Below are 13893 nucleotides of genomic sequence, written 5' to 3'. Positions count from 1 at the left end.
ACTAATATTGTCCCAAGTATTCGGAAAGGACATACTGAAACAGATTTGCCGCCTTATCAGGTGTCAGAGGTGCCAGCCAAATCATGCCAGGAACAGAAATGGGAGGTGAAAACAGAGGAGCTTCAAGTGAGGATAATCACAATTCTTAGAGGTAAATGCAGAGAGAACTCCTTAAGAAACACTGAGACAGATTTGAGGCTGCACTGAGTTTTAACCAGGTTCCCTGATAATATATTTTACATATATATAAAGCAAAAAGTACATATCTGTTTACATATAAATAAATACATGTATATATATATGTGTGGGGTTGTGTGTATATAAGAAAAATGCATAAAAAAGAAAATCATCCTCAGTAAAGTGAATCTGAAACAAACTGGTACTGTGTAAGTGCCAGGGGCCTTCCAGTCAGTGGCAGAGACAAATTTTCTGTTCAAATCCAGAAGCACACAGTCATGATGATTTTTTTAAAATGCAGTGTTGTAGGCAGCTAAAGTCAGGATGTGTTTATTATTTACTATTTTTAATTTAGCAAGAAGAAGAAACCATACTGAAGCCTCAGTGTCGGGTTTGGATTTTTCCCCAAACTTGAAAATGTGTGTTAAATGAGTTTAACAGAGAAGCTGAAGAAATGTGTATCTTTTATTGCAATGGAGTAAAAAGTGTTGGGTTTTGAATGTCATCTTTTTTAAAAACTGCATCTCAAAAAATGTATGAACCACATTCCATATTTCATTTTAACTCCAAAAGAAATAGTGTCAGTCTTCATTCTTCAGCTCTAACACTGAAATTGCTTCTTGTCTACTTTGTGGCTGCTAAGTTGAAGCTAACTAAAAATTGCTCAGTGTAGTTCTTTTGTAGCTGGTAACTTCACCTGTTTTGGCTCAGGGTGTTGAGTTCAATGTCTAGGAAATAGTTTTCAAATGCAGTTTTAAACTTGTGTAAAGCACAGATTTAAGGCATATGTATGATTTCAAAATAGTTCAGTTGTCCAGAATAAGGATTTGTCCAGTAAAAGCATGGAAAAGACCTATTTTTTTTTTTTTTTTTTTTTTTGGGATTTGGATGTCACTGTTTTTTATACTTCAAGAATATTACAACAGTCCCACCTGTGACCCTTTTATTTTAGTGCCATTACAGCACTAATGTGTTTTGGAGGCTTCATTTTTATGAAAAGCTCCTGATTTTGAAGAAAAGGTAAAGCTGGAATTTTGGTGCCACAGAAGACCTGGTCTCTCCCCCTCTTGTTTTGTGAGGGTTTCAGGGTTCTTGAAGGCCTCCCTGGCAGGAGAGAAACTTTCATTTTGGGCCTGGTTTCGTGAGAGGGAAGGATACAACTCTGTGGTCCCTTGAAATTATTTTGGAGAGGAGCCTGGCATGGCCACTGGGCTGGAGGGGTGCTGCTGCCTCACTAAGTGACATTTGTTCATGTTCACATGCCTTGTGGTGTTAGTCCAACCCTGATTTTGGCCAGGGATGGAGCAGGGAGCCTTGCAGAGGGGTTTTGAGAGCTTTGTCAGAAAATATCCAAGGAGACCCACATGCCTCAGAGGCAGGAGGTGATGTACCTAGGAGAGACAGGAGATAAATGCAGAAAGCTTCTCTCCCTGGGGCTTGGCTGATTTGCATCTCTCTTGATGAACCACAGAGCTCTGGGTCAGCTCTGTGTCAGCCACGGCCGATGAATGAGGAGGATGGCTGGAGCATTGCTGGAAGCTGTGTGTGCTGAACAGCGCTGCTGAGAGGGAAAAATGAAAAAGCATGAAAAAGATAAAATGGGTCTCAGATGCTTTCATCTTCTGACATACCTCAGTTTTGCATAATTCTGAGGTTAAATGCCTTGGGAGGCCAATTAACCAAAATATGTTCCTCTCTAGTGAAGCTTTTGGCCATAGTTCAATGCTTCATTGAAATGGGGAGGCAACTAAGTTGAATGTGCTTGTGCAACTCAAACCTTTCTGTGATTCTGTGGTCTTACAAATGGTAAGAATTTTTTAGCTATTTTTTAGATGGTTTCCAAGCATCAGAAAATGCAGTTCAATAAGCTCTGTTCAATTCTTTGATTGTCACACTTGCCCCCAGTGGTGGGTTCCCCCCAGCCAACAGCCACATACCCACACAGCTGCTTGCTCACTCCCACACCAGTGGGATGGGGGCAAAACCAGGAAGAAGAGGATCAAGAAGGCTTTTATGCTATGATAAAGACAGGGAAATCACTTCTCATGCACTCTCATGGGCAAAACAGACTTGAGTGGGGGAATTTACCTTAATTTATTGGCAATTAGCATTAGTAATTAATTACAGATTTAGGTACTGGGAAACTTTAAAAAACACAAATGTCAGAATGCTTAGGGAAAAAACACCCCTCCCCTTTCCCAGGCTCAACATCACTCCAGACTCCTCTCCTTCCCCTTGTTATTACCACAGGTCATGCTCAGTCCCATCAGTAAGGCAATGAGCAGAGTGGGGGGTGTGCACTCAGAATCTGGTGATTTCTCTCTGTCTCTCACTGCCTTCCTATGCTTCAGTGGGAAGCCTTCACTGGCTGCAGTCTTCCCCTTCTAGGGTGTACCTGCTCTGATGCTGGCTTGGGATAAATAAGCTCTAAAACACTCGGTATGTTACATGTTAATTAACGATTTTATAAACATCTGTTCAGCTTAATGTAGCTTCTATCCATGCTACTGGAAGGGGAAAAAAGGGAAAAAGTAAAATCTATGTTTTTGTTGTCTCCCCTCTCTGCTTCTTTAATGTGGTATCACGTGTCTGTATTTCTACAGGACAGGGATTAGAACAGAGCAAAAGGGTCTGAAGGAAGAGGCTCAGAAGATAAGGAATTGAAATCAATCCTGTAGTGATTCTGGACTTCACACAGGAGATACATGGTATCTCAAGCAATGACCTAAAGGCTGTATGGAAAAGACATGGCTAGGAGAAGTAAGCAGTTTCATGAAGGAAGACTTAGCAAGTCCATGGATACTTTTTAGTCTGAAATGCCAGTCTATGACTGGAGATGGGAAAATTTTCCAGTGTAATATCCACAGAAAGTGTACTTGCAGTTCCTCTTCCCTGCAGCCTAAAACGTGACACATGAAGAGATCGTGCCTACTGTAACTGAAGCTGCTCTCAGCTGCTCTTGCAACACAGAAGACTTCACCACTGTGAGGGTTCTCCAGAAGAGTAGATGTTGTTTCTTGCCTTTCCTGTATTGATGACTTAAGGCTTCCTCTTGTTTGTTGGTTGTGTCCCCACATTTGGCATTTTCACTGCTTCTGTTGCAGCTGCAGCAGGAATGATACAGCCAAGATACACTTTGGCCACCTTCTGTTGAAGTTCTGAATGAGACAGGAGTGAAACCACATGCTTTTGACTCACAGGCTGTGAAAAGCCCATCATGATCAAATTGGACCACATCTCTGTCTTGAGGGTCCCCAGAGGTATATTTAGGGAAATGCTGACTACCTCATTAGCCTTCTGAGGTTAACTTCAAGCACGGGAGCTTAAGAGTCCTCAGTGATAGACATCTGAATCTCAATACATTTTCTAAGTAAGGAGAAAAGTGGGAGTCAAACTTACAGGCTGAGCAAACCCAAGAAGGTGAATTTCTTCACATCACAACACGTGGTGTGAGCATAACTCAGGAAAGCTGCAGATAGAGATATCTGGAATTGAGGCATTCCTTTGAGCTTCCACCAAAGTCACGGGAACACAAGCAAAACTGTTCAGTAGCCACCATAGGTGCTACCCAGTTTAGTAGCACAAGCCATTCATGAGTGTTGGACAAAAGATGTGAGCAGATCATGTTGGTTTGTTTTTTTTCAAGAACCCATGCAAACTACACAAGATTTTAGTTCTATTCTGGGCAGTTCCAGAAGTGCTGCCTTTCTACATAGAACTGCTCTTTGAATTACTCAAAGGCAGGAAGAAAAGGTGTGACAGTTCAAACTGTAGAAATGTTTTTACAGATGTATTTGGTAAAGGGATGAAAGACATTTTTTCAGACTCTGAGTAGTTTAACAAATGGAATTCCCAGCAGCATTAGTCAGAAAAGATAGTTGTAACATCTGGTCCTGCAAGTGTAACTCATCTAGAGCTCCAGAATACTGCACAGAACAAGTATGATACATTTAGGATGAAATTAGGGCTGCTGGAGTTACAGCAGCCAGTAGCCCAGCACTTTGGAAATGCAAGAAGAGGGGAAGGAAGAAAGATATATGATTTAAATAAAAAGAAAAGAGAACACCATTTGTGTGGAAAGCTACCAGCCTATTTATCTCATTGCCTTTTTCAAAAAAAAAACATAAACCTGAACAAAATGCCAGCACATTGCATGAAATACTGGTTTTGATGAAGAGTTTATTACATAAATGAATATCAGTATGTTGACTGTACCTTTGTGAGTCACAAATGTGAACTATTAATAGAAAAATACCTGGATATTAACATAGTGGTTTCATGACAGCTATATTTTTGAAGCTGTTAAAAAAAAAGGAATTATAGTGTAGATCATTTTAGTGCCTTACATGGATGTAATTTAGTAACAAAGTAAATGTTTCTTCTGAGATGCTGCCAGCAATTAGAAATTCCCAGTTTCTTGCCAAGCATTAAAACCTGCAGCCTTTGAGTGGAGTCCCTTCTCCTCCTGCACTTCTAATTTCAGTTAAGAGTATACAGCTGAGCCTTTTTTTTTTTTTTTAACAGTTTTTGGGGAAACTGAGGGGGAAAGGGACTGAATTATCTGTACTTTTAAAAACATATGCCTTTTTTCAGCTGTCTGGCTACTTCTACCTGTCAGTGAATCCTGATACACCTTTTTCTGTTTGACTAAAAGGCAAGATAGGATGTATTGATCTTTCGAACAGAACATGATCAAACCACCCTTAATTTTTTCCTGGGTAAACTGAACAGATACCACTCACTCATTTCAAGGTTCATCTTCAGTCTTCTAATCTCTCCCATAATTTGATTATTAATTCCTCCTTCTTGTATTCCAAATATTAGCACAAGGCTCAGCATTTGCATCAGTCTTGCAAGAGCACTTTGTAAAGAGAAAATTATAAAAAAGCTCCATTACTGCCTGACATTCCTCTGTCTCTACACCCAACAACTGCAACAAGATCTATCTATTTCCAGAAGTCCAGTTTTTTAGCTGATATGTAAATGAGCATTTTCCACACTCCAAGGCAAAATCTATCCCTATGTGCAAGGTTGGTCTGAGATGCAGAAGACGGGTTTGACAGGCAGTGTTGTCAGCTCGTAAGAGGGGTAGGGGAGCACCAAAAACTGACAGTATTTTAGGTCTGGGATACCCCAGAGTCTGTGGCCACTTCTCTATGCACATGTCTGGCTGCAAACCATCAGGGACTATGGCTTTTCTTAAGCCTGACAGCAGCATATATGCAGCCAGCTTATGTCTTGGTGTGTTTTGTGTCTCCAGATGATGTGTGTTACCATAGGACCTTTCATGTAAATATCTGCAGAAATTTGGACTGGGTAAATTAAGGTCAGCTAAAGACAACCACATTTGCATGTCCTTGATGTGATAGCACAAATCGGGACCATCAATGTTGTTTAGCTTATTCTATGATCTAAACAAGAGGATCACAGATTAGGTTTGGATCTGGGTTTTTATGATTGATTGATTGATTCCAATAAAGATAGAAATAAACCTTAGATAGAAAAATTATCTGACACTGGTAGTCAAAAAGAAATATCTGAAAATTCAGAGAGACAAATGAAGAACCCAGAGGTAAAAAACCCCATCAAAACCAAACACACACACACACACACACACAAATACCCCCAAACCCCAAAATCAACAAACATCAGAAGAATAATACAGAAAACAACAACAGGTTAGTTTTTTATTGCTAGAATAGAGAATCACCACAGATGACTAGTTTTCCCAAAGGCAAAGGGAAACAGAAGCCCACTATTATTGTACCCCTCATCCTAAGCATAAAAAATGTACCATGACAAGGGATGGAAAGGATTTGCTCCAATGTTAGAGAATTACCACCATTTTTTATGTCTGTGCATTCCCTACATTTCAAATGCTGCAGGCTCCTGGACCGCTACAATGTTCAAGCTCAGTCTGGTGAATCATTCTCAAATTACAAGTAGACTCCTTACCTAGAAGATTTAACAAAGTAATAAAAATCTTTTAATTGGAAAAGCTTCTCAGCAAGTGTACAGATCAAAAAGTTTTCCAAGTTGTTCTACAAGACCCTGCAAGTCTTGCTCCAGAGCAATTTGTCAATACTGAACACTGTAGATGTGAGGTGAGGATACTCCTGTGACCAGACTGAACTCCTTGTTGTGAGCTGGTGTTCAGCAAGAAGCAGGTGGTTAAGACCTAAGAACAGATGATCCAATAAGAGCATCCAAGTCTGACAGCTCCAAATGTTTGCGGATGATGTCAGAAAACAAATGGCAGAAACATCCTGAAGCTTCTTCCTTTCATAAAGTTATTCTACCTGAACAGGCTTTGGACATTTGTCTCAGAAGGTACTAGAAATATCAGCTGCATATAGACATAGGGAATTTGTCTGTAGAAATTGTTCACACATTTAGTCACATGACATACAAACATCCAAAGTGAAGACCTCATGCAAAAGTACCCATGGAACCAGAATACTTCTATTATTTTTATTACTTTTTATTATTTTGACATAATAATTTCTTTTGTTTGATGTAGCTTATCCCAATAACCCAACAGCTTTTAAATTAAACCTGTCTCATAGGAAATGTTTCCTTATTATTTGGGCATGATAGCTGCCTCTCTTCTCTCCATAGAAGTTCACAACAACTTCTAAAGCTAAAGTGAGGGAGGGGACAGGGTACAATAACTATTTGCTAGGTAGATATATATGCTCAAAGAATCATTGTCTTCTAGATGAGATAATAAGCCCAGAATCCTGTAGTTGCAAAAACAAAAACAAAACCAAACAAAAAACCAAAACAAGCAAACAACAACAAAACAACAGAAAAAGCATTACTCTTTGAGATAGAATTATGGAAGGTTTTGGTTTTATGTGGAGAATGATAAGGCCTGCAGAAAATTAGGAACAAGTGAGTTTCACTGTCCACAGCAAATTGTGTCTATAAATAAAATCTATTCAGCCACTACATGAATACCCCGGAGCAGAACAATACAATATAGTTCACGTAAAGGACCTCAAGGTATTTCTGGGCTATCATTGCCTTTATGCTTGATCTCTTGGCAGTTTAACGACAGAACTGGAGGAAAATTTTCCCTTTAAAGACAACAGTAAGATTAATTTACCAGCTTTCTCAGTACAGGATAAAGAGCTCCAGAAAAACAAAACATAAATATTATGTCTTGGATTCTGTTGTGCTGAGTTTCCAGAAGATTCACTTCTTAGACAGGTTCCCCATTCAGAGAGAGAGAAGACTTAACGACTTTTCCCATCATAAAAGCTCCAAAATCAAGCAGGCCATTATGCTTCAGATCCAGCCACCAAGTGGATCAGAATTGGGTAAGGCCATCGTGTTTCCAGTACTGTTATGCTCCTTTCCATACTCAGTAATATGAGCTGTATGTACTTTTTTAAAGTTTTATTTCTAAAAATTTTTTTAAGGAAGTGAGCTGCTGCCCAGAGATTTAATCCTAGTGCTACAGCCTTCCAAAGGATCTCTCCTTTAGGGGTCTCTCTGCTCTTTTCTAGTTCAATATATCTTATGGATCAGTTCAGACCTCCTATTGATATTTTAACTGAAGATTTTGTGTATGTATTGAGAAGGTTTAAGAACAGTACCACAGTAAAGAGTTTATGCTGTGGCTGAGGCTGAATGTCTCCTTCTTGGTGGAAGCCAGTGTATGTTGCCAGCTGCACTCTGAGAAGGCTTATACCATCCCCCAAACCAATCCAAGCGCCACAGCTGGCAGAGGGGTAATGGATGAGAGCTTCAGTAGCCTGGTCTTCCCTGTTGAGGAAGGCTGGTGCAAGGTCAAGCTGGAAATGGAGAGCTGCTTCTCATCAGGGAACAAGGACCAAAGGCAGCTGACAGGAGCTACCATCAACAAGTGGGGGTCTGAGGAGCTGGTCAGCTGGAGAGTAGCTGCACAGCAGGCATAAACACATTCCTTGTTCCAAGCAGGTATGTGCAAGGGCAGCCACATCCAAGCAGCTCCAAAGGCTTATTCATTAGGTAGACTTATGAGCATCAGCTGAGACGGATTTGTTCCAAATGAATGGATTGAGTTCACTTGATTAATGAACTGAAAAAGATCTTGAGGCTGATCTATTGACTTACTAGAGCAAAATACCACTTCTTTTCTCTTTTAGAAAACAGTAACATGGTCAAATGAATTTGAGCACTGTAATAAAAAACCCTTAGCTTCTTGATTTTTGATACAAAAATACAATTTTTATCATGGTGCTGGTGTACTCTTTGGGATGTTTCATTAGTTCAGTAACCCAGCTTAATGTTGCTTCTCTCAGTGTGTTGACCTTAATGGCATGCTACCTTCTGAAGTACATCTGACTGCAAAAGACACCTCTCATTAGATTTTCAGCCAGGCTTTCCAACTGTATAGCTGACGAGAGTGGTCTCTCTGTGCTCTTCACTGAGTGTGCAGATGAACTTTTATCACATGACCTGGCAAATGTGATGGATGCAGACATGTCAGAGTCCCCGGGCAGAATGTGACAACTCACCACTTGACTGCACCTTGACCTCTTCTCCAGTCAGGCCATATGGTGGGTTTGCTTCTTACAGTTCGTCTTTCATCTTCTTTGTTACTCTCAGGAGGTCGGGCAGGTTCATGACCCTAAAAATGCAAGCGACTTTTGCAGATTCAATGTGAAAAACAGAGCAGTAACTCTAATTCTAAACTTTCTCTTTAAGCTTAAATGAAAATGAATTTTCAATCAATCAGTAAAGGAAATACATGCTTGATACTATGGGTGGAGAAGATAAGCCAACCCTCATTTGTATGTTTCGTAAATTTCTGTCTCATAAAGCTGCTAGAATTTTGCATTTAATATCACTATTTGGCTTCTTCAGACTATATATCCTCTATCCGTTTTTTTTTTGTTTGTTTGTTTGTTTTTTAATGCAGAAACTGTAGAGGAAAAAAGGTATGAAATACACGAAGTGTTTAGGCAGGTTTAGTTAACTGATTGAGCCACTTAAGGGTGTTCTTTGTCTGGGCAACAGTCAAGACATTCTGCTGGCTTACTCTGACATAACAATTGCTGAGAATGTTGGTTTACTGAGAGCACTCTAAAACAAACTTTCTGTAATTATTTTTCAATTGGAGGACATGAGGTACTCTTAGTTTAATAATGAAGAAAATAGCTACATCATACTGTAACTTCTTTTAATAAATATTTTTATCAAATTCATAGACAATTTGTCCATTTTAATAATGTTTTTCCATTTGTTTTCACATTTTCAAATGTGCAAGTGAAGCTTGTTAAAAAGAAGTGAAGCAGGTTTTCAAAGGTGCCTTTGTTTTTTCTTTTTGTGAAAGCTTGTAACTTTAATTGTTTAGACTGGTGCATGTGAAAAAATAATGACAGGTTTTTAACTTGCAAACAGCCACAATTTTTAGCAGTGATGTATAGGTTACATTGATATGACTCACACATTCTCCATTTTCTGTTTGAGGGACTGAAAAAAACCCACTCCCTGCACCAAAGCCACAACCTTTCTCAGTCATTTAAAAAAGGAACACAGGGTGCTGGAAACACCCTTCTGCTTGCTGGACAGCAGCATGCCAATTTAGAGCTCACTCTAGGGAAATATAAAACTGGAAACTATAAAAGTGGAAAGCAGCACTTCTATATACCTGTCTTTATGTACCAGGGAGGAGACATATCTTCTTAGGAATACATCTCCAAAAGCTCTAACAAATTCAGGGATGCTAGAGGAAAGCACACATGGGTAATCCATAATTATGGAAGTATATAAATGGATACTGTATTGCCCATTTGACTCTTACTGGTGGGTTTTCCCCATCTATTTTTCTTCTGAACAGTATTCCTCTACAGTCACAAGAACTGATTGCCCAAAGGTTTCTAACCATACTCCTGAAAAATGTGGAGCCATTTTCAAGTAGTGCACTGTAATTAGTTTAGCAAAGAAAATAACAACTACTGGCAAGCATCAAGATGCATTAAATAAGGAAAAAAGAATAAAAATATATTTTCATGGGGTTTGATGGGTTCTTTTTGTATCAAAATCTCAGCCGCTAGTGTCCTTTACCAGAAAGTACCAAGTACAGAAATATTTCAGACTTACAAAATATGATCTCCTGTACTGCACTGAATGTCTTTGTTGTGTCTTTTCATGAACTTTCTTAGTTAGTTTGATAGTCGTACCTTACACTTAATAAATAGGGAACTTACAGTAGGAAGTAAACTCTGCTGAACCCATTCCAGGTGTGACCAGCAAGCCAGAGATGTGTTCTTGCAAAACTATGAGTTATTCTTATAACACAGAATTGCATTAGACTAGAAGTAGTGCTTGCTGATCTTCTTCATTCGGATTTACATAATTGTGGTGTTGATCTTAGTACCTTGGGGTTGAGAACTGAAATCTCAATTTTATTTTCAGCTAGGAGACTGAATCTCACCTCTCCCATAGGTACAGGAGCTATCCAGACACTCCACTGGAAATTATGACAACAGAAGAACTAGATTTCTAAGTGAAATAGTCTGAGCTACTAACAGATCACATACAGGACAACAGGCATGCATTTTGGTTTTTACTGTAGACTTTAGTTACACTTAGTTCACTGCCTACTTTGAAGATACAAGTTTGAAAACACAAGTTTTAGGTGTTTTGGAAATAATAAAAATACTTGGGCTTACATGTCTAAATTCTGCTTAAGCCCCATTCTCAAAAAGAAATCTTGAATAACAACATGACTATTTTAATATCTTCAAGAGAAGCAAACAGCTGCTCTTTTTTTTTTCTGTATAGAGAGGTCTGCCTTGCTTGATCTTAACATACAGTGACTTTTTAATGAATAAGTCAACATTGTTCTCTCAAACTAACTTCAGAAACTCAACAGAATCCTGTGGAAAATCTTATGATCCGTAATTTCTGTATTTTTCTAATTTGTTCACATACATTTATTATTTACCAAGACTGAAAAGCAAGATTCTATCTCTGCCCTGAAGACTTTGAAACGGACAACTGGCTCTGTTGGAAAATACAGCACTGTCAATGGATATGGCTGATCATGTAGGGGCCAAGCTCTAAATGAAAGTAAATATGACTAACATTCTCCACCATCCATGCAAAACACTAGAAGCAGCTGTGTGCAAAAAAAGAAAGCACTGCAGAGTTGTTTTCTCTAATGCATGGAATAGTTTAGGTAAATCTGTTGCTCAGAAATGTTACATAATTTGAGCAAATGAGACTTTTTTTTTTAAAATAAGTATACCTATTAGAATGGAACTGAGTACACAAATCACAAAGGGGTCTGTTTGTTTTGAGGGGTCTGTTTGTTTAAAAATGGATCATCTCAGAAAAAAGAAGTGTTCATCACTTCCACAGTCTTTAGAAAGCAAAATTCAAGACTTTATGCTGAATTCCTTTTCAACTTGGTAGTACCTGTAACACACACGAAAAAGATGTTTTGCTTTGTTTAGCCTGCATTATTCTAGACATATTTGTATAAACACTGCACTTTCATTATCTCAGTTTCTTTTCCTTTAGTGTTAAATCGTTTTGCGTCGTTGCATGTCCTTAAACAGCTACTGCCTTCAGTCCCTAAGACACTGGTTCTTGTTTGCAAGCTGAAACTATTCCTGGAATTTCTGCAACCTGGAAGGCAATGACTAACACACAACTCTTTTGCCACACTCTATCTTGGGAAATGTGCCACAGAACTTATTGAATATTTCCAGATATTTTATATCTGACGTATCTACTACATATCAACACTAGACGCACAAATACCCCTTGCTGAGAAAATAAGTGTCAAATATGCTTGCAATATATTGTTTACAAGAGGCAGAGAGAAACCCTATTTTTAGAAGTAGTTTACATAAAGGCAAAACTGATGAATATTCCCTTGAATAACTTTTATCAATTGAACAGTGGCATATATCCAATTTGAAGATTATGAATTTTTTCCCCAGTTTTTCTTGAGGGCAGAGAGAGCGGAGAGAGTGGACTTTTCTGTTAAATTTGTTTATTCAGCTGATGACGTCTGGGATACTTCATTCCAGTTAATTCAAAAACAAAGTTTCATCAGGAAAATACCTTCTTTGGGTTTTTAGTTTTGGTCTTTTTGTGATGCAGAGAGAAAAACACTTAATCCTGTGATTGACATAAGCCCCATCTGTAAGCAGCTAAATACCAAATGACAGAGACTGCACCCATTCTTTCAAGTTCACAAGGCAAGCACTACTGTAGTGCAGCCCAAAATAGGACATCATGGCATAGTTTCCATCTAATACTTCTCAAGAAAGGAAGTAAATACAATTTGCTGTTCAGGAACTTTCTGTTACAAGGAAACAGTTCCAAACAGAACATACACAGAATTTGCAAATTTCATTTCATAACTCAGGTACAGTTCAACTACTTTGCAGGGTCATTTTGCAACGCTCTATTTTGCTCATCACGATGAAATAGGTCTAGGTTGCTGCTTCACCTATTCTGCTCTGCAGTTCTCTCAAGGATTGTGAAATGGTCAGCCAAAACATCTCTGCCTTAAAGTTTTCAAAAAAACCCTAACAAATAAAGTATCTAATCTTAAAAAGGAGGCAACTGTAATGGCTCTTAAATGCTACTAAATCTAAATTATTTGAATGATGGCAACATGGGAAACAGCTGGGTATACTTCAAGTGGACTAGCTGCTTGATAGGGAGTAATTCTGAAGTGACCCGTGGGAAACAAGAATGCATTTTGAGACAAACCTGTCAGTCAAACAGCTGTTCAAACGAAGAGATTTTTCAAAGGACATGTCATTGTCAAGAGCAATCCAACATGAATTTGATCCACAAGAAGAGCAGCGATTAAAAGAGACCTAAGGTAATGGGTTTTTTTTCTGCTCAAACATTCATGATACTTCCACATGTCTAGAGCATAAAAGAAAACAAAAAGGCTTGTTTACAAAAATGTCGGGTTTATATTAAGGTTCATGACGTTGCAAATTACTTATCATTGCCATTTTAACCTTTTAGAGGTTTTACTACCTGAACTCCACCTTTAAAATGTTCTCCCAATATTGTTTGATACTCTAAAGACATGTTAGTTCAAATACCTTTGCTGACAAGTTTATTTGTAGTAATTTGCCTCCAGTCTCAGCATCACTTGCCATACTCAGAGAAAGCATATTCTTACGAGAGAAATTTCAAAAAGAAGACAAATACTTCTTCATTTTTAGGCTAAATTTCAATGTGAAGACCCCCCTCCCTCCAAAACGCCCAAACTGCAGTGGACTTTTTCTCACACAGCACAGATTCTACAGATTTCCGACTTTTTACTCTGAGTTTTTGGGGTTTTTTTAAATAATGGGTATGTTTCAGTAGCATGTAATTTTTACTCTCCGTGAGCGTTTCTCTCCTGCCTAGAGTTTCACAAAGGTGTATCAAAATGTGGTGATGCGTTTTCTTGCTCCCAGAAGAGCGACTTCCAGCCTCTGACGAGCTCTGTACGAGCTCCACACACACACATACCCTGCATCCTACGAGCACTTCCTTTTACACGGAGCGTCTGGCAGCCGGAAAGCAACTCTTATTTCCGCCCTCTCCTCTGTTTACGAGAACTTACTGCTGCCTTCCAGCTTGGGGAGGTTTCACTTCACCGCTTTCCCTCCCGCGCACCGGGTGCCGCGTCCCGCCCGCGGGGCTGAGGGCGCCGGCGGGGCCGCCCTTTCCGGCAGCGCGAGGCGCGCAGGTGCCGGCGGC

At 39.2% G+C, this 13893-nt stretch overlaps 1 long non-coding RNA gene across 2 annotated transcripts; it reads right to left on the bottom strand.

The window, feature by feature from the left end:
- Positions 1–1574: 1574 nt before the first annotated feature.
- Positions 1575–13887, bottom strand: LOC121674410. Of its 2 annotated transcripts, XR_006019615.1 has the most exons (4): positions 13663–13887; positions 12901–13062; positions 8682–8794; positions 1575–1738 (listed from the first exon to the last, which is right to left on the bottom strand). It is a non-coding gene; the product is annotated as an uncharacterized LOC121674410 (long non-coding RNA). The 2 variants fall into 2 exon arrangements; XR_006019614.1 differs by lacking the exon at positions 1575–1738 and having other exon boundaries at positions 5840–8794.
- Positions 13888–13893: the final 6 nt, after the last annotated feature.

The sequence above is a fragment of the Corvus kubaryi genome, unplaced genomic scaffold (assembly GCF_017639235.1).
Source record: "Corvus kubaryi isolate FWS band 111438036 unplaced genomic scaffold, C.kubaryi_AGA036_p1.0 68, whole genome shotgun sequence".
Classification (NCBI taxonomy): Eukaryota; Metazoa; Chordata; class Aves; order Passeriformes; family Corvidae; genus Corvus; species Corvus kubaryi.
Note: the sequence above shows the minus strand (reverse complement) of the source record. Positions and strands in the feature narration are given on the sequence as shown.